Genomic DNA, 24,522 nt, shown 5'->3' with positions numbered 1-24,522 from the left:
ACTTTAACTAGTAAGATGGCATTAAGTGTCAAAGGGATCACATAAATAAGAGCAAGTGTCTGCTAATAGTAATAGAATTAAAAAGGAGAGAATGATCCAACATGGGAAGCAGGCCACACAGCAGACTCATAGAATGACAAATACCCTGAACAGCACTCTAGCTCAGAGTCAGCCGTTAAGGCATTCGGATCTGGCTAAAAAGCCCATGAGAGCATTCCAGGCATGGAAAGCTGAGACACTGTGGCAAAAAGTCACCCACATGAAAGATCTCTGGGAGTAAGATCCCAGGGGAAAGGAAGGGCTGTCAGAGAGGTCAGTACCTATCTCTGAAGGAAGGAGAGAACTTGCACTTTGATTATGGCCTTGTCTAAATCATGTTGGAGTTTGTGGACTCAAGAGGCTTCCATAGCCTTGGCAGCTCATGACCAAGAGCCTAGGGTGCTCACTGATGTCAAATATAAGAGTGTCAGTTGTTACATCAACAACAGGTGTCGCTGTGCACGTGCTCCCCATGTAGGACCTGTGTCCTTAAAGTGTTGTACTATGAGAATTAATGGTAAAACTAGTCCTCAAACAGTACTTTCAACTTTGTGTGTCTGTGTGGGTGCAGTCTGTTGAAATCTTTACTTTGTATAGAGTTGATCTTCTGTATGTAAAGATAATTAAAAATGAATCTCAATGAAGAATGGGATGGAAGAGGGAGTAGGAGTTGGGATGGTTTGTGGGTGGGAGGGAGGGTATGGGGGGAAGAATGACTATAATCCAAAAGGTGTCCTTACGAGATTTATATTTATTAAATCAGAGGTTTGTATAAAAATGTCAGCTACGCTCATACACAGTAAATTTTAAAACGATCATGAATTATTAAAATTATAGTAGCATATCATTCTTTTCTCTCTCTCTCTCTTTTTTTTTTTTTTTTTTTTTTTGACAGGCAGAGTGGATAGAGAGAGAGGAGAGAGAAAGGTCTTTCTTTTTGCTGTTGGTTCACCCTCCAGTGGCTGCCACGGCCGTCGCGCTGTGGCCGGTGCATCACGCTGATCCTGATCCGAAGCCAGGAGCCAGGTGCTTCTCCTGGTCTCCCATGCGGGTGCAGGGCCCAAGCACCCGGGCCATCCTCCACTGCACTCCTGGGCCATAGCAGAGAGCTGGCCTGGAAGAGGGGCAACCGGGACAGAATCCGGCGCCCGGACCGGGACTAGAACCCACGGTGTGCTGGCGCCTCAGGTGGAGGATTAGCCTATTGAGCCACGGCACCGGCCAGCATATCATTCTTAAGAATTTGTTTGACAAAGATATAAAAGAAAGTGTGACAAAACTGTATTTGCAGCAATACTGATACACACAGGCATTATTTTCTTTTTTGTATTTTTTGTTGTTTTCTCATTTTTTAAAAGAAAATTTTAGCTCCCATATATAAAGGAGAACATCTAATATTTGTCTTACTGTGTCTGGATAATGTCACTGAGCGTGAAGTCCTTCAGTTGCAACGATTTTGATAGAAATAACAGCGTTTTAATTTTTTTATGGTTCTGTAATATTCAGTTCTACATATATGCATCCAGTTTTGCCAGCACCATTTACTGAATAGATTGTACTTTTTTCCAATGTATAGTCTGGGCACTTTCATGAAAAATCAGTTGGCTCTCCCTGTGTGGATTAATTAATTAATTAATTAATTTTCCATGATCATGCTGCTTTGATTGCTATAGCTTTGTAGTAAGCTTTGAAGTCTGGTATTCTGACATGTCCAAGTTGATTTTTTTATTTTGCTAAGGATCATTTTGGCTGTTATTGATATTTTGTGATTTCTTATGGAATTTAGGATTATTTTCTCATTCTGTAAAAAAAATGTCATTGGTGTTTGATAGGAATTTCATTTAACTTGTAGGTTGCTTTATAGGTATTTTAATTATACTAATTCTTGCAATCCATGAGCAAGTTCTATTTTTTTCCATTTTGGGAGTCCTTGATGATTTATTTCTTCAATGTTTTAGAATTTTCATTGTAGATATCTTTTTACTTATTGGGGTACATTTATTCCTAAATGTTTTATTTTTGTCCCTATTATGTATGGGATTAATGTTTAAATTTCATTTTTGGCAAGTTGGTTATTAGAATATAAAGAAGCTACAGTATTTTGTATGTTGATTATGTAACCTGTGACTTTACTGAATTGGTTTTTCATCTTGAAGCATTTTTTGGTGGAGTGTTTAGATTTTTCCATGCACAACATCATGTATTCTACAATGTTGTTGAATTCAGTTATTGTTAATAGTTGTGTTGAGGAATATTTCATGTTATGAATATAAGAGCATGTCATAGAGGCTTAAAAGTTTACCTGTGGAAAATTTCTCTGTTGTTTTCCATGGGGGAATTAGAGTAGTACCTGGCAGACTTGTGGACTGACATTGCTGATGAAGTGCATGGGTTCACCCATTGGTTTATCACTGCTTTCTGTGCCCCCCCCGACTCCCAGTGAGACAGTGAGGCTTCTTACAAGGTTGTGTGCTGAGTGTTGCTGTCCGCAGCATATAAGTAACATGATCTCATGGGATCATTTCAGACATTTGTACCTGCACCTGGGTGATGCAGAGTCTTGTGTGCTGTGAGATGGTGAGTCTGGCTGCACCAGATGACTGCCGGCTGCCCCTCACATGCTGCCAGGCACCACCCAGGACATGTAAGAAAGTAGTTGCCTCCTCTGCAGCTGTCTCAGATGGTGAAGTGCCGTATCTCAGACACCAAGGAAGTCCACATAGAGGTACACACCTTGCTGTGGATGGAGACACAAAGCCTGCTCAAAGACTGGACAGGGACGCGTTGAGAAGGGCAACCTTGCCGTGTTCCTGACAGGAAGTAGTCTATAAATCACCGGGCAACAGAGTTGGCAGCTGGCAGCTCTCACGGAACTACATCAAGATCCTGTCCGACTTGTCTGGAAAGCACAAACAGATGGCGTCATGTTTGCACAGAGGGTGACCATAAACTGTCCCTTTTTCTACTGCAGTGGGTGTCCAGAGCATGTTAAACACCACACTACAGAAGGAGCCTCTATATTTCCGTGTATGGCGTACAATTAAGAAAAAAAGAGAGCTACTGAGGCTGTTAGGCATTCTTCAGTGACTATGTGCAGCCCCCACTCCTGAATGGCAAAGCTGCCCGTAGGACAGTCCCATACAAGGTACCTTGGACCCAGTGGAATTATTTATTCATTTGCTTAAGCGTTATTCATTGTTTCATTGAAAGACAAGAAGACAAATTTCCCATTGGCTGGATCACTCCACTTGAGTGGCAAGGGCCCAAATATCTGAGCCATCCTCTGTTGTTTCCCAGGGTATACATAAGCAGGAACCTGGATTTGAATGCATGACCAGGTGTTGATCCTCTGTAATTACTCTGTAATGGGATGCTGGCACCAAAGATGATGTCTTTAATTGCCATGCCAAATACAATGTATTGATGCGTTTATATTCTAATTTATTAGAATGGCAGTGTGAGATAGAGAAAAATGTTTCCATCTGTTGGCCTCAACCCCGGAGCCTGCAAACATTATGGAAGGGCTAGGCCAAAGTCGGAAGCCAAGAGCTCCATCCACTTCTCTCACGGGGGTGGAGGAGACCTAAGTATCTGACCCAATGCCTGCTACCCATCAGAGTGTACATTAGCAGGAAACTGGACTGCAAGAAGATTGTACGGAAATCCAGGCACTCTGATATGGGGCGTTGATAACCCAAATGGCATCTTAACAACTCTGTCTCAGTTCCTTGGCTATTGTTATATTGTAATGATTTTTTATTTGGAAAAAAAAAAAACATTACGGAGGGAGAGATATCGGGATATTGTCCAATCCACTACCTCGCTCTCCAAATGGCTGTGTCAGCTACAGATTAGCCAAGGTGAAGCCAGGAGCAGGAACTCCATCTTCTTCTCCTACATGGGTTGCAGAGGCCTGAGATCTTCAGACAGGATCCACTGTCTTTCCTTGCACCTTAGGAGGAAGCTGGAGTGGAAGCATAGCAGCTGGGGCATGACCCAGCACTACAATATGAAATGGAAGCTTTGTTAGCTGACGCCTTACCTGCAGTTCCACAACGTCAGCATTCCCGTCGTTATTTGTAAGAGCGGTCCCACCACAGGACCAAGCAAAATTTCTGGCCCTGTTGGCGTCCACTTCAGAAGTTCATCAAGCTATGCAAACGCTGCGCATCCTGGGAAATAGCAAGGTGGACACGTAGAGTGTTCACAGCCAGAGTTTCCTTCAACATCTCCCTGCAGTCCAGTGCTATGTAATCGAATGTGGTGCTCTCTGACTTGCTCTGATCCATTGTGTACATGATGGGACCTATTCTGAGCATCAACAACAAAGCCAATGGCTTTGCAGGCTGCACTGCTGCCTACTGGCTCACTTCAGGCAAGTCTCATGAGTTTCTCCAGACCCTCTGGACACCACGGATGCCTTCTAGACAGAAGACCACCAGAGATTCAACAATGGTAGGCTTCTTCTGCACACGAAGGTAAGCTGTCATCACCAGGCAACATTATGGATGGCAACCACCGTGTAGCAGGGTCACATTATAGAGCCTTGTGGATCATTGGGCACTAACTCCTACGGCATTGTGATCTTTCCCAGTAGAGTGCATCTGCCCAGCAATATTCATTGACAGACTATGGAGAGGACATGCCCTTGGGTCGACTGCCATGGCCATCATTAAGACAGGACCCAACCTCTTCCCATGAGTCCTTGTGTTGCTTCTGCCCACTGCTCAGCTGTCATTTCTGTTCCTTGGTATGGACAGCCTAACACTTCTGTTCTTCACCTAGATCAAGCCCAAGTCTTTTGTACTGATGTGGCATGCTTGCCTAGAGCCTGGACATTTACCACACACCTCCCTATATTGTCAGCACCCTAAAATAGCCACTCAGGCAAGACAAGTGGGGAATTGGCATAGCTGTCCCTGACGTAGTAGAAGTATTGTCTGAAATACGCTGAGTCATCTATTAACCCACTCATCAAGCACCTTCTCAAAGCTGGAGGATAGGATTGGAGGCATCCTGCAGATTACCACGACCTCAAGAAGGTCATGCCTCGCTTTGAATTCACCTTACTTGACATTACCAGGCTGCCCCTGAGAATTTTGCCATTATTGGTGTGGCAAGCATTTTATTGTGTCCGGTGGAGATTTGGGGCCATTTACTTTTTAACTTGAAGGCCAACACTGCACCTTTCTGAGACTTCTGTGGGCTGCCTCTGGTCCCCCAGGGCTCGTGGTCTGTGTTAACAGGCTCTGGCTGGCCTTCAGTTGTCATCTAGCATCCACCTGTGACACTATGTTGAGGACGTTGTTTCAACTGATAATCAAGAGGAGGAGGAAAAATGGGCCTCAAACATCAGCATCTGACGCCTTGTCCCAGTCAGTGTGGACCCTAGTCCCATAGGAGGTGAGAGCTTGCAACCTCAAATTTTTGGTGTACGTTTTGAAAAAGGAATTCAGAAAAATTCCTCAGCAAATCCCCATATAACTCCTTCTCCTCAGTGACTCGGTTTCAACCAAGGAAGCCCAGCACATTTTCACTTTGTGATAACACCAACATCCTCACCTCTAGTGAACCCTAAGACCCACCTATCTCACCAGTCACCCACAAGCATGCACCTTGGCGGATAGTTTGTGGTTCTGAGGCTCACATGGGTAAAGGACTTGAACTTAGCTGTGAGCTTTTAGTGACACTACTGTTTGACTCACAGAGAGTTTGGACTACCTCACTCAGCATCATGAGCTGTGTCCTGGCCTCCAGCCACTGGGAATCTCAAGTTAGATGGAAGTGGGCAGAACGTGTGATCATCCTACTGGTCCTTGAGCAGCCCACCCTCACTCAAGGCCATCTTGAAATTCACATGTCCACCAATTCTTGGGACATCACCAATTGCTAGTGGCCTTTGTGTGGCCTCAAACTGGATAGTCCATACCCTTACATTGGAGTACCCCCTTTGGTGGGACACTGTTGATATCTGTGCTACGGGCCTAACCTCACTGACCAACTCTCAGCTATTTTGATTGCCAAAATTCTACTGCCTTTTAATGTAGCAAAACCGCACTATGTATTATCTGCATCCTTGCTTTCATAGTGGAGTCTCCCTGGCTTATGTTATTTGGGACATCATAGGCCTGTCGACTTGGATTTCAGCTTGTAGCTTTCCTATTGTATCCACGTCAGTTGTGGAAGTTCCCAAGGAATACCTGCTGTGTAGACAAAACTGTCATTCCTCTTTGTTGCACGGTTGCACTTGGAGTGGTGATTATTCACATGCTACCTGGCAAGTGGATTTTATTGACCTGCTGTAGCAAATGGCACGTGCTTCCTGTTATGTAAGCCAACACCAGACTTCTCCTTGCTTCTTTCTTCGTGGCTGAAAATGTCATCAGAGTCTAAGTACTTCATCCCTGGTGCATTACACATGGGACCAAAAGTATCTGAAATACGTAGTTCCTGTCCAGTTGGTGTATACACAGCGATGGAGTTTCTAGTTCATGTGAAGGTTATTTTTTTTTAATTTTGAAGTTAACAATAATTGTACCTACTTAAGGGCTGCTGTATGATAATTTTGGTACATATCTGTAATGTGTCCTGATTAAAAATGGGGTGATCAGTATTTCCCTTTGTTTGTCAGTACTTATGATTGAAGTCTTGGGATTTCTTCTGTATGTTCATACAACACATACTCCATTATTGTGAGCTATCCTCTCCATTATTCTGTGTAACATTAGGAAGTTATTTCTTTGATCTTACTCTGACTTGGTACCCATCATCCAAACTCCTTGCATTTTCCCTCCAACCTCTTACATCCTTTATTAATTATTATATATTCAGATTGGTGTATTTTAAAGATTTATTTATTTTTATTTGAAAGGCAGAGCTGCAGAGAGAGGGAGAGACAGAGAGATGTTTTCCTTCTGCTCCTTCACTACCCAAATGGCTGCAACAGCTGCAGCAGAGCAAATTCAAAGCCAGGAGCCAGGAGCTTTTTGTGGGTCTCCCAAAGTGGATGTAGGGGCCCAAGCACTAGGGCCACTTTCCATTGCTTTCTCAACCCATAACCAGAGAGCTGGTTCAGAAGAGGAGCAGCAGGGGTAAGAACCAGTGCCCACATGGGATTCTGGCACCACAGGCAGAGCCTTAACCTACCATGCCACAGCACTGGCCCCCGATTGTTTTTAGCTTGTGTTTGTGAGGGAGTGGGTACAGTATTTGTCTTTCTGTGTCTGGATTGTTTTCACTTACTTCCAGTTCCATACTTCTTGCTTCAAGTGACAGGACTTCATTCTTTTCAAATGGCTGGATAGTATTCCATTTTGCATATATACAACAAACTCCTGACCACTTCGTCTGATGAACTCTCCGCTCATTTTGTTTGCCAAGATACTATTCCCTTTTAGTGAGACAGAAATGCAGTCTACTTTATCTGCATCCTTGCCCTCCTAGTGGGGACTGTGGTATGAGAATGAGTTTCTGCTCCCGAGCATATCTGATTTGGGGACATCTTATGCCTGTCAATTTGGATTTCTGATTGTGGTTTTCCTATTCCATCCAACCCAGTTGGAAAAGTCCCCCAGGAATGTCTGCTTTGCAGACAAAACTTAAATCATTCCTTTTTCTCCCACGGTGGCATTTGGAGAAGTGGTTACTCTCACATGCCGTTTGGCAGGTGGGTTTTATTGGTCTGCTGTTTCAAGAGGCAAGTGATTATCGTTGTTGATGGGCACACCAGATGCTCCTTGCTTTTTCCTTCATGGCTGAAAATGTGCTTCAGACATGGGACTGTAGATGTATGAACTGCTCCCTGGTGCTTCAGACACGGAGCTATAGATACACAGAACTACTTACACTTAGTTCCTTTCTGTGGGACATGTACCCAGTGGTGGTGTTGCTGGTGCACGGTATGGTTCTGTTTTCTGAAAATTTTGACATTAGCAATAATTTCACATACCTAGGGTCTACAGGATGATGTCTCGGTGCATGTCTGCACTGTGTCCTGTTGAAAAATGGGATAATCAGCATTTCCCTTTCTTTGTCACTATTTTATGACAGAAGGCCTGGAATTTCTTCTGTGTGTTCATGTAACATATACTAGGTTATTGTGAGCTAGTCTCCTCACTGTGCTGTGTAACGATAGGAACTTATTCCATTGATCCGACTCTGATATTGTGCCCCTCGTCGAAACTCCCTTCATCCGCCGCAGTGCCTGCCATCCTTTATTCATCATTATGCAGTCAGGTTCTTAGCTTGCATATGTGAAGCCGTGCACGTGTTATTTGTCTTTCTGTGTCTGGCCTTTTTCACTTAACATGATATCCTCCAGTTGCATACATTTTGCTGCAAAGGACAGGATTTCATTTTTAAATGGCTGAATAGTATTCCATTTGGTAGATACAAAACAAATTCTTGATCTCTTTATCAGATGATGGATTCGTTGGTTGATTCCATAATTTGGCCGTTGTTAACAGTGCTGCAGTAATCACGGTGGAGCAGGTGTCTCTTAGATCCAGTGATTTCATGTCTTTTGAATATATACAGAGTATTGAGATTGTCGAGTCATATGGCAGTGCTATTCTTAGTTTTTAAGAGATCTCCATGGTTTTTTCCTCAGTGCTTGTACTCATTTGGATTCCCACACTCAGTATAGGAGAGTTCTCCTTTCTCCATATCTTTGCTAGAATTTTTTACTTTTTCTTTTTGATAGGCATTCTAGCGTTATGAGGTGATATCTTTTTGGGGTTTTGATTTGCATTTCTTCTTTTTTTAAAAAAAAAGATTTACTTGAGAGGCAGAGTTACAGACAGAGAGGTAGGCACACAAAGGTCTTCCATACACTGGTTCAGTCCCCAGATGGCCACATTGGTGAGAGCTGAGCCCATCCAAAACCAGGAGCCAGGAGCTTCTTCCCAGGTGGTTGCAGGGACCCAAGCACTTTGGCCATCTTCCACTGCTTTCCAAGGCCATATGCAGAGAGCTGGATCAGAAGAACAGCCAGGACATGAACCAGTGCCCACATGGAACGCCAGCCCTGTGGGCGTAGGCTTAGCCTAGAATGCTGCAGTGTGGGCCCCTATTTTCATTTCTCTGATGGCTCGTAATAGTTTTTTTCATATATTTGTTGGTCATTTTCTTTTTTTTTTTTTCTTTTGAGAATTGTCTTTTTAGGCCCCTTGTGCCCATTTCTTAACTGTATTGGATGCTTGATTTTGAATTTGTTGAGTTCCTGATATTCTGGCTATTAATCCTTTGTTGGATAAGTAAGTAGTTTGCAAGTATTTTATCCCTTTCCATTGGTGGTTTATTCACTCTGTTACTGTTTTCTTTGCTGTACAGAAGCTTCAGAGTTTGATCTAGTTTTACTTTTGCTACCTGAACTTCTGGGGTTTTAAACAAAAAGTCATTGCCTCTGCCTCTTTTAAGAGGTGTCTCCCTATGTTGTATTCCAGCAATTTCATATTTTCGGGTCTTTGATCCATCTGAGTTGATTTTTATATGTTGTGAAAGACAGGCATTTAATTTCATTCTTCTATATATGTCTATCTAGTATTGTCAGCACCACTTATTGAAAAGACTTCGGGATTTTCATCAAAAAATCAGGTAGCTGTTATGTATGTTTGTATTTATATATTTTTTTCTCTTTTCATTGATCTTTGTATCTATTTTCATGCCAGTTTCATCCTATTTTAGTTACTATAACTTTGTGAAATCAAGTATTGTTACGCCCCCAGGTGTGTATAGGATCACTTTGACTTCTCTGGGCCTTCTCTGGTTCCATATGAATGTTAGAAGCTTTTTTTCTGACGGTTTAAAGAATGTCATTGGTATTTGGATAGGACTTGCATTGAATCTGTAGATTTCCTAGGGAATATGAAGATTTAAATGTTAATTCTTCTAATTCATGAACAGGGGATGTCTTCACATTTTCATGTGTCTGACGATTTATTTCAGCAGTGCTTTATAATTTTATTGTGATCTTTCACTTATTTGGTTGTATTTATTACTAAATATTTAATTTTTGTAGCTATTATAAATTTAGGTTTCTTTTTTCCTGTTTCCTATTTTTTATTTAAAATATACAAATTTCATATACTTCATATATAGAGGTTCAGGAAGATGGTGATACTTTCCACTCAACTCTCCATCCCACCTCCACCCTCCTTCCTTTTCCCTCTCCTCTTCCCATGCTTACTTTTTACAAAGATCTTAAACTAACCTTTTCAGAGGATCATTATTGGTGTGTAAGAATGCAACTTTTTTTTTTTTTAACATTGATTTGGTATCCTGTGACTTATTGGTTTATCACTTCCAACATATTTTGACTGCGGTGTTTTAAGTTTTTCCGTCTAAAATCAGGTCTTCTGAAAAAACAGGTATTTTGATTTCCTCCTTCCCAATTTTCATCCTTTATTTCTTTACTATACCTGAGTACTCTGGTGAGTACTTGAGATACTATATTGACTAAGAATGGTCTATGTGGAGTTCTTATCTTGCTCCAAAACTCTGGTGAAATATTTTCAGCTTTTTCCCATTCAGTATGATATTGGCTATTGTTTATCATTTAGCTTTGATAATTTTGAGCTATATTTCTCCTGTACCTTGTTAGTAGAATTTTTTTTTATCATTAAGGGATTTTGACGGGAGCATTCCCTTAATCTGTTGAGATGTTCATTTATTTTTTGTTGTTCGTTCTGCTGATGTGATTTCATTGATTTTTTTTTATAGATGCTGAACCACACTTGCATTCCTGTGATAAAACATACTTCGTCACATTACATGTTGTGTGTGTGTTTGTATATATGCATATATCATACATATGTGTATATATGTATATATCATACATATGTGTATATATCATACGTGTGTGTGTGTGTGTGTGTGTATGGTGTCTTTTTGATGCATTGTTGCATTCATCATGTTTGCAAAGACTCACAGCCTAGAAAGTGGTTGAAATAAGAAAGCTTGAAATCACTACCCATGCTTTTTCAATCCCAGAAAATCCAAAACATTTTCCCTAGGCCACAGAGTGACAGACTATACTAAAGAAAATATTCAAAACCTAATTCCAGGGACTGGCACCGTGGTGTAGTAGGCTAAACCTCCACGTGCAGCACTGACATCCCATATGGGTACCAGTGCATGTCCTTCCTACTCCTATTCCAATCGAGCTCTCTGCTATGGCCTGGGAAAGCAGTAGAAGATGGCCCAAGTGCTTGAGCCCCTGCACCCATGTGGGAGACCCGGAGGAAGCTCCTGGATCCTGGATTCAATTCGGCCCACCTTTGGCAGTTGTGGCCATTTGGGGAGGGAAGCAGTGGATTTAAAACCTTTCTCTCTGTCTTTCCCACTCTTTGTCTATAACTCTCTCAATTAACTACATAAATCTCCCCCCCACCAAAAAAAAAAAAAAACTGCTTCCAATGACAGTAAACTTTTCTGTATAGATAGAACAATGTGAAATTCCTTCTGTATGGATAAGAATAAGTTGCATGGTCTAGTTTTGTATTCATTCAATAAATGTTTGTTCATATATTTCAAACTGAACCATTAAAAATTCATAAATTGGGAATTTAAGTCAAATGAATACAGTCTCATATAAATTTCAGCCTGTCAATGGACTTCCTTGGATGCTGGAGACTGCCCCTCTGCACCTGGATTCTAGAATCCTTCGGGCGGGCACCCGTCATTCTCTTCTCTGACTTCTCTTTCTATTTACACTCCCCAGATCATTGAGATGATAAATAGCATAGGACTCAGGGGAGATTCTCTATCTCTCTGAATTTCAGATGTCTCATCTGTAGAATTATTTTTAAGTTTTTTTTTTTTTTAAGGTGGAAGTAATTTAAAGTATAGTACCATGATGTACACACTAGGTGCTCCAGAAATTAAAAAAAGTATGTTTACCTCAGGAAAATAAAATTAGGTTTAACTAGGAAACTGAAGGTCAAAGAAGGAAAACAAATCATCACTGAACAACAGAACAGCCATTGTAGTTTTTTTGTTTATAAGCTGGGTCCCCTTTTTGTTTTTGAAATCCTTCTTGTGATTCAGCTGACCTTTCCTTTTTTTATTTTAAGGGTTTTATTTTATTTTCAGTTAGTCTTAACAGATTCAATATAGTTCATAGATACAGTTCTTGGGAATAATAGAGGAAGGAGGAGAATGGGTGGGAGAGTGGATGGGAAGAAGGGTAGGGTGGGAGGTATCACTATGTTCCTAAATTTGTATGTGTGAAATACATGAATTTTGTTTACCTTAAATGAAATCTAATGAAAATGTTAAGTGAACAAATGTCATGTATTTAATATATATGCAGACTTAGGAGCATAGTAATGTTTCTTCCTGGTCTCCCACATGGTGGGCATAGGGGCCAAAAAACCTGGGCCATTCTTTTCTGCTTTCCAAGGCACATTAGGAAGGAGCTGGATCAGAAGTGGAACAACTGCTACTCGAACCAGCACTCATATGGGGTGCCAGTGCTGCAAGTGGCAGCTTAACTCCCTACACCACAAAGCCAGGCCCAGTTCCCCTTTCATAGCAGCTGTCACAGTTACAGTTTTCCATTTTTAGTGGGGTGATCGCATGAATAACCATCTCCGGTGCTCTTCTCTAGCATCAGGGTGTTCATAATGCACCCGTCATCCAGTATTTTGTGTGGTATGAACACTGTGAGTTTTTTAAGAAAGATTTTGTTTAATGAATACAAATTTCATAGGTACATCTTTAGGAATATAGCAGTTCTTGCCCCCATACCCACCCTCCAACCCCCCAGTCTCATCCCACCTCCTGCTCCTTTGCCTGTGCCATTCTTCATTAATGCTAACTTTTACTTATCTTTATATACAGAAGCCCAACTCTATATTAAGTAAAGATTTCAACAGTTTACCCTAATGCACACACACAAAGTATAAAGTACTGTTTGAAGACAAGTTTTACAGTTAATTCTCATAGTACAACTCATTAAGGACAGAGGTCCTACATGGGGAGTAAGTGCACAGTGACTCCTCTAATGTTGATTTAACAGTTGACACTCGTATTGATGACATCAGTAATCACCCGAGGCTCTTGACATGAGCTGCCAAGGCTATGGAGGCATTTTGAGTCCACAAACTCTGGCAGTATTTAGACAAGGCCATAAGCAAAGTGGAAGTTCTCTCCTCCCTTCAAAGAAAAGCTCATCCTTCTTTGATGGCCTCTTCTTTACCCTGGAACCTCATTCACAGACATCCTTCATGGTGATCATTTTTTTTGCCACAGTATCTTGGTTTTCCATGCCTGAAATGCTCTCATGGGCCTTTCAGTCAGATCCAAATGCCTTAAGGGCTGATTCTGAGGTCAGAGTGCTGTTTAGGGCATTTGTCATTATGTGAGTCTGCTGTGTGGACTACTTTCCATGTTGGATCATTCTCTCCTTTTTAATTCTCTCTATTGTCATTAGCAGACACTTGGTCTTGTTTATGTGATTCCTTTGACACTTCATCCTATCTATATGATCAGTTACACACCTAATATGATCACTTTGATTAGTAAGGTGGCATTAGTACCACCCAGCTTCATGTGATTTGGTGTCCCATGGCAAGTTTTTAGCTTTACCCTTAGGGGTAAGTCCATGGGAACTTTTTGCTGAACTGTACATCTCTTCTCTTTCTTATTCCATTTCTTATTTTTTTTAGCTGGGATCTATTTTCAAATGGATTTAAACATCTATGATTAATTCTATGTTAAGAGCTCAACCAGTGGCATTAAGTAGAAAAAGAGCATAGTGAAAACAATAAAAGCATAAACTGTTTCTCGACAGTCAAGACAAGGGCTGTTCAAGTCATTGCTTCTCTTAGTGTCAATTTCACTTCTAGAGGTTTCCTTTTAGGTGTCCTGTTAGTTGTCACAGATCAGGGAGAAAGTGATATTTGTCCCTTTGGGACTGGCTTATTTCACTAAGTATGGTGTTTTCAAGATTCCTCCATTTTGTTTCAAATGATGGGATTTTTTTTTTTACTGCAATGTAGTATTCCATAGAGTACATATCCCTTAATTTCTCTATGCAGTTTTCCATTGATTGGCATTTAGGTTAATTCCATGTCTTAGCTATTGTGAATTGAGCTGCAATAAACATGGAGATACAGATAGCTCTTTTGTGTGATGATTTCATTTCTCTTTGGTAACTTACAAGGAGTGGGATGGCTGGGTCATATGGTAGGAATATATTCAGACTTCTGAGGTTTCTCCAAAGTGTCTTCTATAGTGGTTTTCACCAGTTTGCATTCCCACCAACAGTGGATTAGGGTACCTTTTCCCCTACATCCTCACCAGCATTTCTTGTTTGCTGATTTCTGTATGTGAGCCATTCTAACCGGGGTGAGGTGAAACCTCATTGTGGTTTTGATTTGCAGTTCCCTGATGGTTAGTGATCCTAAACATTTTTTCATGTGTCTGTTAGCCATTTGGATTTCCTCTTTTGCAAAATGTTTGTTTAAGTCCTTGGCCCATCTCTTAACTGGGTTGTTTTTTGTTGTTATGGAGTTTCTTGATCTCTTTGTAGATTCTGGTTATTAATCCTTCTTAAGTTATATAGTTTGCAAATAATTTCTCCCATTCCTTTGGTTGCCTCTACACTTTCCTGACTGTTTCTTTCGCCATACAGGAAGTTCTCAATTTGAAGTAATCTCATGTTTAATTTTGGCTTTGACTGCATGCACCTCTGGGGTATTTTCCAAGTACTCTTTGCTTGTGCCAATGTCTTGCAGGGTTTTTCCACTGTTCTCTAATAATTTGATGGTGTTGGGTCATAGATTTACGTCTCCAATCCATGTTGAGTGGATTTTTGAGTAAGGGGATAAGGTAGGGGCCTTGCTTCATACTTCTGTGTATGGAAGTCGAGTTTTTCCAGCACCATTTCAGGAAGAGACTGTCCTTGCTCCTGGGATCAGTTTTTTGGCTCCTTAATCAAATATAAATTGGTTGTAGATGTGCAGATTGATTTCTGGTGTGTCTAGTCTGTGTGTTTCATTGTTCTATCCATCTGTTTTTGTACCAGTACCAGACTATTTTGATTATAACTGCCTTGGAGTATGTCTGGAAAACTGGTATCGTGCTGCCTCTGGCTTTATTTTTGTTGTATAAGCTGACTTGAGCTATTCGAGGTCTCCTGTGTCTTCATATGCATTTCAGCATCATTTTTCTAGATCTGAGAAGATTGTCTTTGGTGTTTTGATCAGAATTGCATTGAATTTTTAAATTGATTTCAGAAGAATGGACATTTTGATGATATTGCCTCCACCAAACCATGAACATGGAAGGTTTTTCCATTTTTTGGTATCTTCTTCTATTTCTTTCTGTAATGTTTTGTTATTCTCATTGGAGAGATCTGTGACATCCTTGCTTATATTTATTCCAAAGTATTTGACTTTTTGTAGCTATTATGAATGGGTTCGATCTTAGAAGTTCTTTCTCAGCTGGCATTGTTTGTGTATACAAAGGCTGTTGATTTTTGTGTGTTGAATTTATATCCTGCTACTTTACCAAACTCTCCTATAAGTTCCAGTAGAGTCTTGGTGGCATTTTTTTGAATCCCCTACGTATAGAATCATGTCATCTGTAGCTAGGAAATTTTGATTTCCTCTTTTCTAATTGGTATCCGTTTGATTTCTTTTTCTTGCCTTAAGGCTCTGGCTGAAACTTCCAGGACTATATTGAGTAGCAGTGGTGAGAGTGGCCATCCCTGTCTGGTACTGTATTCCAAGTTTTGCCCAATTTGCTTAGAGTTTTCGTCATTAATGGCTGTTGTATTTTATCAGATGCTTTCTCTGCATCTATTGAGATAGTCATACGGTTTTTGTCAGCATTTTTCTAATGTGATGTATCACATGGATTGATTTGTGAATGTTAAGCCATCCCTGCATACCAGGGATAAATCCCAGTTGGTCTGGGTGAGTGATCTTTCTGATGTTGGATTCAATTGGCTAGAAGTTGTTGAGGATTTTTGCATGTATGTTTTTCAGGGAAATTGGCCTGTAATTCTCTTTCTCTGTTGCATCTTTTTCAGGTTTAGGAATTAAGGTGGTGCTGGTTTTGTAGAATGAATTTGGGAGGATTCCCTCTCAACTGTTTTGAATAGCTTCAGAAGAATTGCAGTGAATTCTTCTTTAAATGTCTGGTAGAATTCAGCAGTGCAGCCATCCAGTCCTGGGCTTTTTTGTGGGGAGGGCCTTTATTAATGATTCAACTTCTGTCTTGGTTACGAGTCTGTTTAAGTTTCCTATGTCTTCATGCCTCAATTTAGGTAGCTTATATGTGTCTAGGAATTTCTTCTACATTTCCCAGTTTGTTGGTATACAGCTCTTTGTAGTCATTTCTGAGGATTTTGTTTATTTCTGTGGTGTGTGTTGTCCATTTCCTTTTTCATCTCTAATTTTATTGAATTGGGTCTTTTTTTTTGGTTAGTTGGGCAATGGTGTGTCAGTTTTGTTTATTTTTTTTTTAAGAAATTAGCTCTTCGTTTTGCTGATCTTTTATATTTTTTAATTCAATTTTGTTGATTTCTCCTCTAATTTTTTTCTTGTTTCCTACTAGTTTTGGGTTTGGTTTACTGTTGTTTTTTCCAGATCCTTGAGATGCACGTAGCTCATTTATTTGGTGCTTTTCCAGTTTTGTGATTTCGGCAGCTATTGCTATAAACTTTGTTTTTAACACTGCTTTGCTATATCCCATAAGTTTTGATATGTTATGTTGTTGTCTTCCTTTGTTTCCAGAAATTTTTTGATTTCTCTGTTGACTTCTTGTTTGACCCACTGTTCATTCAGGAGCATGTTGTTCAGTCTCCATGTTTGTATATGCTCTAGAGATTCCTGAGTTGCTGATTTCCAGCTTCATTCCATTGTGGTCTTAGAAGACACATGGTATGATTTTGATTTTTTTGGAATTTGCTAAAACTTCCTTTATGGCCTCATATGTGGTCAGTCCTAGAGAAAGTTTCATGCACTGCTGATAAGAATGTGTATTCTGCGACTGTAGGGCGAAAAGTTTTCTAGATCTCTGTTAGGTCCATTTGGTGTATAGCGTCGATTAAATCTGCTCTTCTCCTGTTGATGTTCTTTCTGGTTGATCTGTCCATTGCTTAAAGTGGAGTAGTGAAGTTCCCCATTACTATTGCACTGGAGTCTAAGTCTCCCTTTAAATCCTTTAACATTTCTTTTAAATAGCCAGTTGCCCTGTGATTAGGTGCATATATATTTATAGTAGTTACATGTTCCTGTTGAATTGATCCCCTAATCATTACATAGTGCCCCCCCTCTTAAAGATTTATTTATTTGATAAAAGATCTGTCTGCACTTCAGTGTTTATTGCAGCTCAATTCACAATAGCTAAAACATGGAATCATCCTAAATGCCCATCAACAGTAGACTGGCTAAAGAAATATGGAATATGTACTCTATAGAATACTATACAGCAGTAAAAAATGAAATTTGGTCATTTGAAACAGAATGGAGGAATCTGGAAAACACCATACATAGTGAAATAAGCCAGTCCCAAAGGGACAAATATCATATGTTCTCCCTGATCAGTGACAACTAACTTAGCATCTAAAAGGAAATCTGTAGAAGTGAAATGGACACTATGAGAAACAATGACTCGATCAGTGCTTGTCCTGACTGTCAAGGAAAAACTTACTGTTTTATTCCCTTTAGTATTTTTTTTCTACTTAATACTATTGGTTGAACTCTTTCATTTACACACAAATATTCTTAGGTGTTTAAATTTAACTGAAAAGTGATCCCTGTTAAATATAAGAGTGGGAATAAGAGAGGGAAGAGATGTATAGTTTGGCACATGTTCTCTCGGACTTACCCCAATGGTAGAGCTAGAAATGTTCCATGGGATTCCAAATCATTGCCATCAAGGTGGCATGTACCAATGCCATCTTACTAGCCAAAGTGATCAGTTTCAGTTCATAATTGATCAGAAAGATAGGATTAAATGTCAAAGGGACCACATAAACAAGACTAGTGTCATAAATAAGAGTGTCAATTGTTATATCAACAACAGGAGTCACTGTACACTTGCTCCCCATGTAGGATCTCTGTCCCTAATATGTTGTACTATGCAAATTAATGGTAAAACTAATCTTCAAACAGTACTATATACATTGTGTATCTGTGTAGGTGCAAACTGTTGAAATCTTAGTATATACCAAGTTGACCTTCTGTACATAAAAATAATTGAAAATGAATCTTGATGAAGAATGGGATAGGAGAGGGAGTGGGAGATGGGAGGAAGGTTATGAGGGGGAAAGCCGCTATAATCCAAAAGTTGTACTTTCAGAATTTATATTTATATTTAAAAATAAAAGTTTTTAAAAAAGAAAAAAGAAGATTGATTTATTTGAAAGAGTTACATAGAGAGAGGCAGAGAGAGAGAGATCGGGAGAGAGAGAGAGATCAGGAGAGAGCGGTCAGTCAGTCTTCCATCTGCTGGTTCACTCCCCAATTGGCTACAATGACTGGAGCTGCGCTGATGGACTTGGGCCACCTTTCTCCTGCTTTCCCAGGCCATAGCAGAGAGCTGGATTGGAAGTGGAGCAGCGAGGTTTCAAACCGGTGTCCATATGGGATGCTGGCGCTTCAGACCAGGGTGTTAACCCACTGTGCCACAGCACCAAGACTATCCTTTGTCTCTTTCAACAGTTTTTGTGTTAAAGTCTATTTTGTCTAATATTAGGATGGCTACACTACCTCCTTTTGGATTCTGTTGGCATGGCATATCTTTTTCCACCCTTACACTTTCAGTCTGCATGCATCTTTCTTGATGAGATGTGAATCTTGTAGGCAGCAAATAGATGTTTTTTTAAATCCATTCAGCCAGTCTGTGCCTTTTAATGGGGGAGTTGAGGCCATTTATATTCAAGGTGACTATTGATATGTAATCACTTTTTCCTGCCGTTTTTCCAAAAATATTCCCATTTTTTAGTTTGAATTTTCTTTGAGCTTTCACTGATTGATTTTCTTCCTTCACCTTCTTTCATAGTGATGACAGTGTTTCTGTGTGCGACTCATCCTTAAGCATTTTTTGTTGGGCTGGACAGGTGGCAACAGATTGTTTTAATTTCTCTTTGTTAGGGAAGGTCTTTATTTCATTTTCATTCATAAATGAGATCTTTTTGCAGGGTATAATATTCTGGGATGACAGTTTTTTTCTCTTAAGACTTGGACTAAGTTTCACCATTCTCTCCTAGCTTGTAGGGTTTCTGATGAGATGTCTGCTGTGAGTCTAACTGGAGATTCTCTGAAAGTAATCTGGCGTTTCTCTCATGCATGTTTTAGAATCTTCTCTTTAGGTTTTACTGTGGTGAGTTTGATTACAGTGTGTTGTGGTGAGGGTATTTTTTGGCCATGTCTATTAGATTTCCTGTATGTTCCCTGTACTTGGATGTCTTTTTATCTCTCCAGACTAGGGAGGTTTCTGTTAATATTTCCCTAAAAAGGCTTTCTAATCCTTTCTCTCTCTCCATGCCTTCAGGAACTCCTAGAACCCAAATGTGTGTGTGTGTGTGTGTGTGTGTGTGTGTTTATAGTATCCTGTATATTCCCAACCGTGTTTTTTAGGTTTCTAATTTCCTCTTCTTGTCTTTGGTTTGACTGTATTCTTTCCTGTGCTTTGTCTTCTAAGTCTTACAGTCTTTCTTCTGCTTCACCAATTCTATTGTTAAGGCTCTCAGTTGCATTTTTGTATTTGTTCTGTTGAATTCTTCATTTCGTTTGGATTTCTCCTTCTGATCTCAATTTCATGGGAGAAATTTCCTTTCATATGCTGTATGGATTTCAGTAGTTTGTGCGTTTGCTTCTGATTATTTCTGTGTAATCTTATGATCAATTTTTTGAGCTCCGTTTCTTGCATTTCTTCCATCTCATCATCTTCACAATCTAGCATGGAAGCATTGTGTTGTTTTGGGGACTTCATGTTGTCTTCCTCCTTCTTGTTTCTTGAATTGCTGCATTTGTTGTTTGGCATTTGTGGAGATACTCATTGTTCTTTTTTTTTTTTCCTTTTTTGCTCTGGTGTGTTTTATATTTGTACTGTGACTGTGTAGATAAGTGGAATGTCTGCTTTTGAATCTCTATAGAGGCTTGTAGTGGATGTGGCCGGAGAGCTCTGTTCAGTTCTCCAGGGTTAAGGGCATGCCTATGTTGACACACCCAGGTTGGGCATGATAAATCTCGCTCTCTCTTTTTTATCAGAAGGGAAAGTTTTTCTGCTCAGCTGAGCTCCTCTCCTTAATGGAGTCCAGTACCTCAGCGCTAGCCCCAGTGGCTATAATATTCATCCACTCTGTCCCAAGGAGCACACAAAGGATCTGTGCAGTCCTCAGTGTAAGTTCAGATTCTCCAGCGATGTCTCTCTCCAGGTAACCAGGAAGCCCTGAGCGTGTGGAGTCTCCCAGTGTGAGTGCCCAGAGTCCGAGCCATGCTCCCTCCCACACTCCCTCAGTTTTTTTCACAGTCCCAGTAGAGAAGCCTCACATAGTCACAGGCTCCTATCCCCCTGTTAGTTCTCCCCACCAGTCAGGGTCTGCACTCAACTAGTTGCTGGGCATGGACACGAGCTGGCACAGCTGTTACATATGTCCAAAATGACACCTGCTCATCGGCTTGTTACAGGATGCCATTGTAAAGTGATTGTCCTTTTTCATTTTCCTCCTCTAGTTTAGCCGGTACACTATCCCCCATGGGGTTCCAAGCTGGGTTCCCTCTAGGTTCTTCTTGCAGCTATTTTTGCCACTGGCTTGGGCTGCTGTAGTCTGGTCTCACCCCCCCCCCCCTTTCCAATGCTGGTGTGTAGGCTCTGCTGCTGGAGACCTGAGCCTGGGCACCCACACCATCTATGTATGTCCACCATGTCCCTTTAATTTTGGTAGTATTTCCTTTGCTGTTTTCTCCCTAACTCTTCTCTGAGACTATACTCTCTCCACTTGTTTTAAAGCTATCTTCTCCTGGGCTAGAGCAGTAGGCTCCCTCCCTACTCCGCCATCTTGGAACCCAAGACCAAGTACTGTGAATGTGAAAACCAGAGCTTGACCATGTATGGGGCAAGTTTTCTTGCTTTTGAAAGGAGATACAAAATAACAGTGGTGGAAATGTGCTGATGGTGGAATGTGGGGCATGAGAAGAGTGAACACAGAGTACCTGTGTTCAGTCCTGCCTCTGCCTCTGCTTCTAATGCAGTTTGCTGCTAATGCGCATTCTGAGAGGCATCCATTGTTGATTCAAATACTTGGACTCTGCCACCCTCCCAGGAGACTTGGCTGGAGATCCAGGCTTCTGAACTTGGCCAAGTGTAGCCACAGCTGCTGTGGGCATTTGGAGAGTGATCCTGCAGATGGAAAACCACTTTCTTTCCCTATAGATTTCAAAAATTAGAGATAATTGAACAATGTAAAGGAATATGTTGCTGTGTGTTATGGATTGGTTATCAAAGTATTCGGCTCAGGAACTGGTGGGAGTCACCTCATATATTAAAAGTGGTTGGGGTCAGGCTGGTGCCATGGCTCACTATCTAATCCTCTGCCTGCAGCACCAGCACCCGGGTTCTAGTCCTGGTTCGGGCGCCAGTCCAGTCCAGCTCTCTGCTGTGGCCCGGGAAGGCAGTGGAGGATGGCCCAAGTGCTTGGGCCCTGCACCCACGTGGGAGACCAGGAGGAAGCACCTGATCCTGGCTTCGGATCGACGCGGCGCACCAGCCGTAGCAGCCATTTGGGGGGTGAACCAACAGTAAAGGAAGACCTTTCTCTGTGTCTCTTTGACTGTTTAACTCTGCCTGTCCAAAAAAAAAGTGGTTGGGGTCCTTGAAAGATGGCACTTTGATATTGAGTGTGATCAGACTATGATGATGAACGGTTTGGCAGGAATAAGACTATCCTACTTTGGTAATTTCCTCCTAAATTTCCTTTTATTACCACATGAGTCCTAATTATTTGGAATTAGATTCATATGAAGTACCATTTGTTTCTCAGGTATGTTTTATGAGATATGAATTTTCTTCTGTAAACATTGCTTTGTCTCCTTTAGACTGGCAGAGGACAGTGCAGCAGCCAACACACAAAACTACAATTTGCACATGGCTAAAGTCCGTGGTTATCTTACAGCATCCTGGGCACTTGACATCCGTGAAGTGGGAATTGGGTCTCTGCAGCAGGTGCTGCTTCTTGCATTTCCTGTTCATTTCTGTAGAGAGATGGAGGAGCTCCTTTGCTTGAGGTGAGTTCACCTGGAGAGTCATCATGGCTAGAAAGGCTAGTGAGTCTGTCATTTATTTATCTAGGTAGGATACTTTTAACATAATCGCTTTTAGTCTATAGCATTGGATTTTGAACTTAACTATTCATATACGCGTGGTATACTAGATGGCCCATTTAATCAATTGTTCAGACACATTTTTACCTATAAAGGATGATTGCAGATGCTTTCCTAGATTGACATGTATCGTTATGATACTCATACTTCATTTAAATGTATGAAATTCCCAATATATTGTGTAAACTTCTGAAGGTCTCAGTCACCCTGGGTGGAGAATGCTCATGATTCCATGAACATTATACTGTTGAGCATCATTCTAGACATACTTTGCTATGAAATCAGAGCATTCCTCTTAGTTACTTCGGGAGTCTTTGAATAACTCCGAAGATACTTTCAGTTGATTAGATAAGTGTTAATTTACATCCCCCTTCCTCTCCTAACAACAGTTTTAAAGTATGCATTATTTTGAAATAAAAAATGTTATTTGGGTTTTGTTTAACAAATGTTGGATTGCAGTGCTGTTATACACCTTTAGTCTTTATGTATTTAAACAGCATGCTTAATACATTGCCTTCATCAATAGTGTCATAAGGTGTATTCTTTCTGTTATCACCTATTTTTTCCAAGGTCACTTTAAAATAAATTTTAGAATGTCTATTCTAATCTCTATTCTAAATCTTATCCATTTGATAATATTTTACTATAATTTTTTTTATATTTTATTTTTTCAATTTTTTTTTTAACAGGCAGAGTGGACAGTGAAAGAGAGAGAGAGAGAAGGGTTTTCCTTTACTGTTGGTTCACCCTCCAGTGGCTGCTGCGGCCGCTGCACTGCGCTGATCCGAAGCCAGGAGCCAGGTGCTTCTCCTGGTCTCCCATGCGGGTGCAGGGCCCAAGCACCCGGGCCATCCTCCACTGCCTTCCTGGGCCACAGCAGAGAGCTGGCCTGGAAGAGGAGCAACCGGGACAGAATCCAGCGCCCAGACTGGGACTAGAACCTGGTGTGCCGGCGCCGCAGGCGGAGGATTAGCCTTTTGAGCCGCAGCGCCGGCCAATATTTTACTATATTAATGTCTTAATAATAGATGTTGTCCTAAGGTCTTCATGTATGTAACTCATTTAATCTTCACCTTTATTAAGCAAATGCACATCCATTCATCAAAAATGACTTATTGAGCATCTGTGAGTGTGCAGAATACTGTGTGCCAAGTGCCAGGACGAATTCAGCAAGGTCCTGGCCTCTCTGGAACTTGAGATCTGAAAAGAGGAAAATACGTGACTGAGGATCATGCAGTAAGCAAACTGGTTCATTTAATTATGCATATTTTTCTGTTTGTAATTATGCAAGATTGTGGTTTAACCATAATTATAGCCAAATAATTATGGTATTAACCAAGATTACGGTTCTAATCCAATTGTGTGCTTTTTAAGAATAGGGGGGAATCTCTTGCATTCCTTCATCTCATAGTGCTAAACAAATAGATATCAATATGTAATGATGGTTACAGGAATGCTTTTATGAAACACCATAACCTGAGAGTTGTTGGAATTACCTAGTGGGATTTCAGGGGGCTAGAACAGATCACCCAACAAATGGAGTTTGCTGATAAGGGAATTACTCATACACAAATGGAAGTAGCGTTGATTAGGAGCAGTCAGACATCTAGGTTTCCAAATAGCCTCAGTGAGCTCTGTTAAGACTGAAACATTCAGTTGAACTCTAGGGCTGTTCAGTACCTCTAACACTTGAAACGTGGATTCAGAAGGAAAGCAGGCATGGTGTTTTAGTAAAACATGGAGATAAAAATTCTGGTAGTCTTTTTATGAAATATGTTAAAAAATTCTTCTAGAAAGCAGAGACTGCCTGAAACATTATATGTCAATTTGGTAAACAATGGCAATAATGAGATCTTCCCCAAAACACTCCATGACACTTTAAATGTCAGTCTTTCCTGTCTATATTTGGCAAAGCAATGATCTTATTATTACTACATATATGATTAATTATAGTAGTGCATCTAGAAGTGAAGTCCAGAAAGTAATGCCCTAGAATGAAATGTTGGTCTCAGTAGTAGGAGATGCCAACCAGTCTGTTGTTTCCAGCTCCTTCTGTAGCACCGGTTTTGCTTTAGCTGAGCCATTCACCTTTAAAACAGCCCAAACTGGGTTCAGAAAGGTAGCAAAAGGAATCACAGGAAAGGCT

At 40.7% G+C, this 24,522-nt stretch overlaps 1 protein-coding gene across 8 annotated transcripts in view; it reads left to right on the top strand.

Moving 5' to 3' along the window:
- LOC149124908 (rho GTPase-activating protein 20-like) overlaps nucleotides 1-24,522 on the top strand; it is an 82,164-nt gene that overhangs the window by 6,835 nt on the left and 50,807 nt on the right. For 3 of the 8 annotated variants that reach the window (XM_089302028.1, XM_089302026.1, XM_089302029.1), the window contains exons 2-3: nucleotides 22,169-22,280; nucleotides 23,460-23,612. The gene's annotated coding sequence lies outside the window, so the exon portion shown is untranslated. Of the gene's footprint in view, nucleotides 1-899; nucleotides 4,518-21,651; nucleotides 22,281-23,459; nucleotides 23,613-24,522 lie in introns of those variants that run through there. The other 5 variants (XM_089302027.1, XM_089302024.1, XM_089302025.1 and 2 more) reach the window with 5 other exon arrangements.

Source organism: Oryctolagus cuniculus, chromosome 8 (assembly GCF_051225735.1).
Source record: "Oryctolagus cuniculus isolate XC-2025 breed Fujian yellow rabbit chromosome 8, ASM5122573v1, whole genome shotgun sequence".
In the NCBI taxonomy this organism is placed as follows: domain Eukaryota; kingdom Metazoa; phylum Chordata; class Mammalia; order Lagomorpha; family Leporidae; genus Oryctolagus; species Oryctolagus cuniculus.
This window is presented reverse-complemented; position numbering and strand designations above follow the sequence as displayed.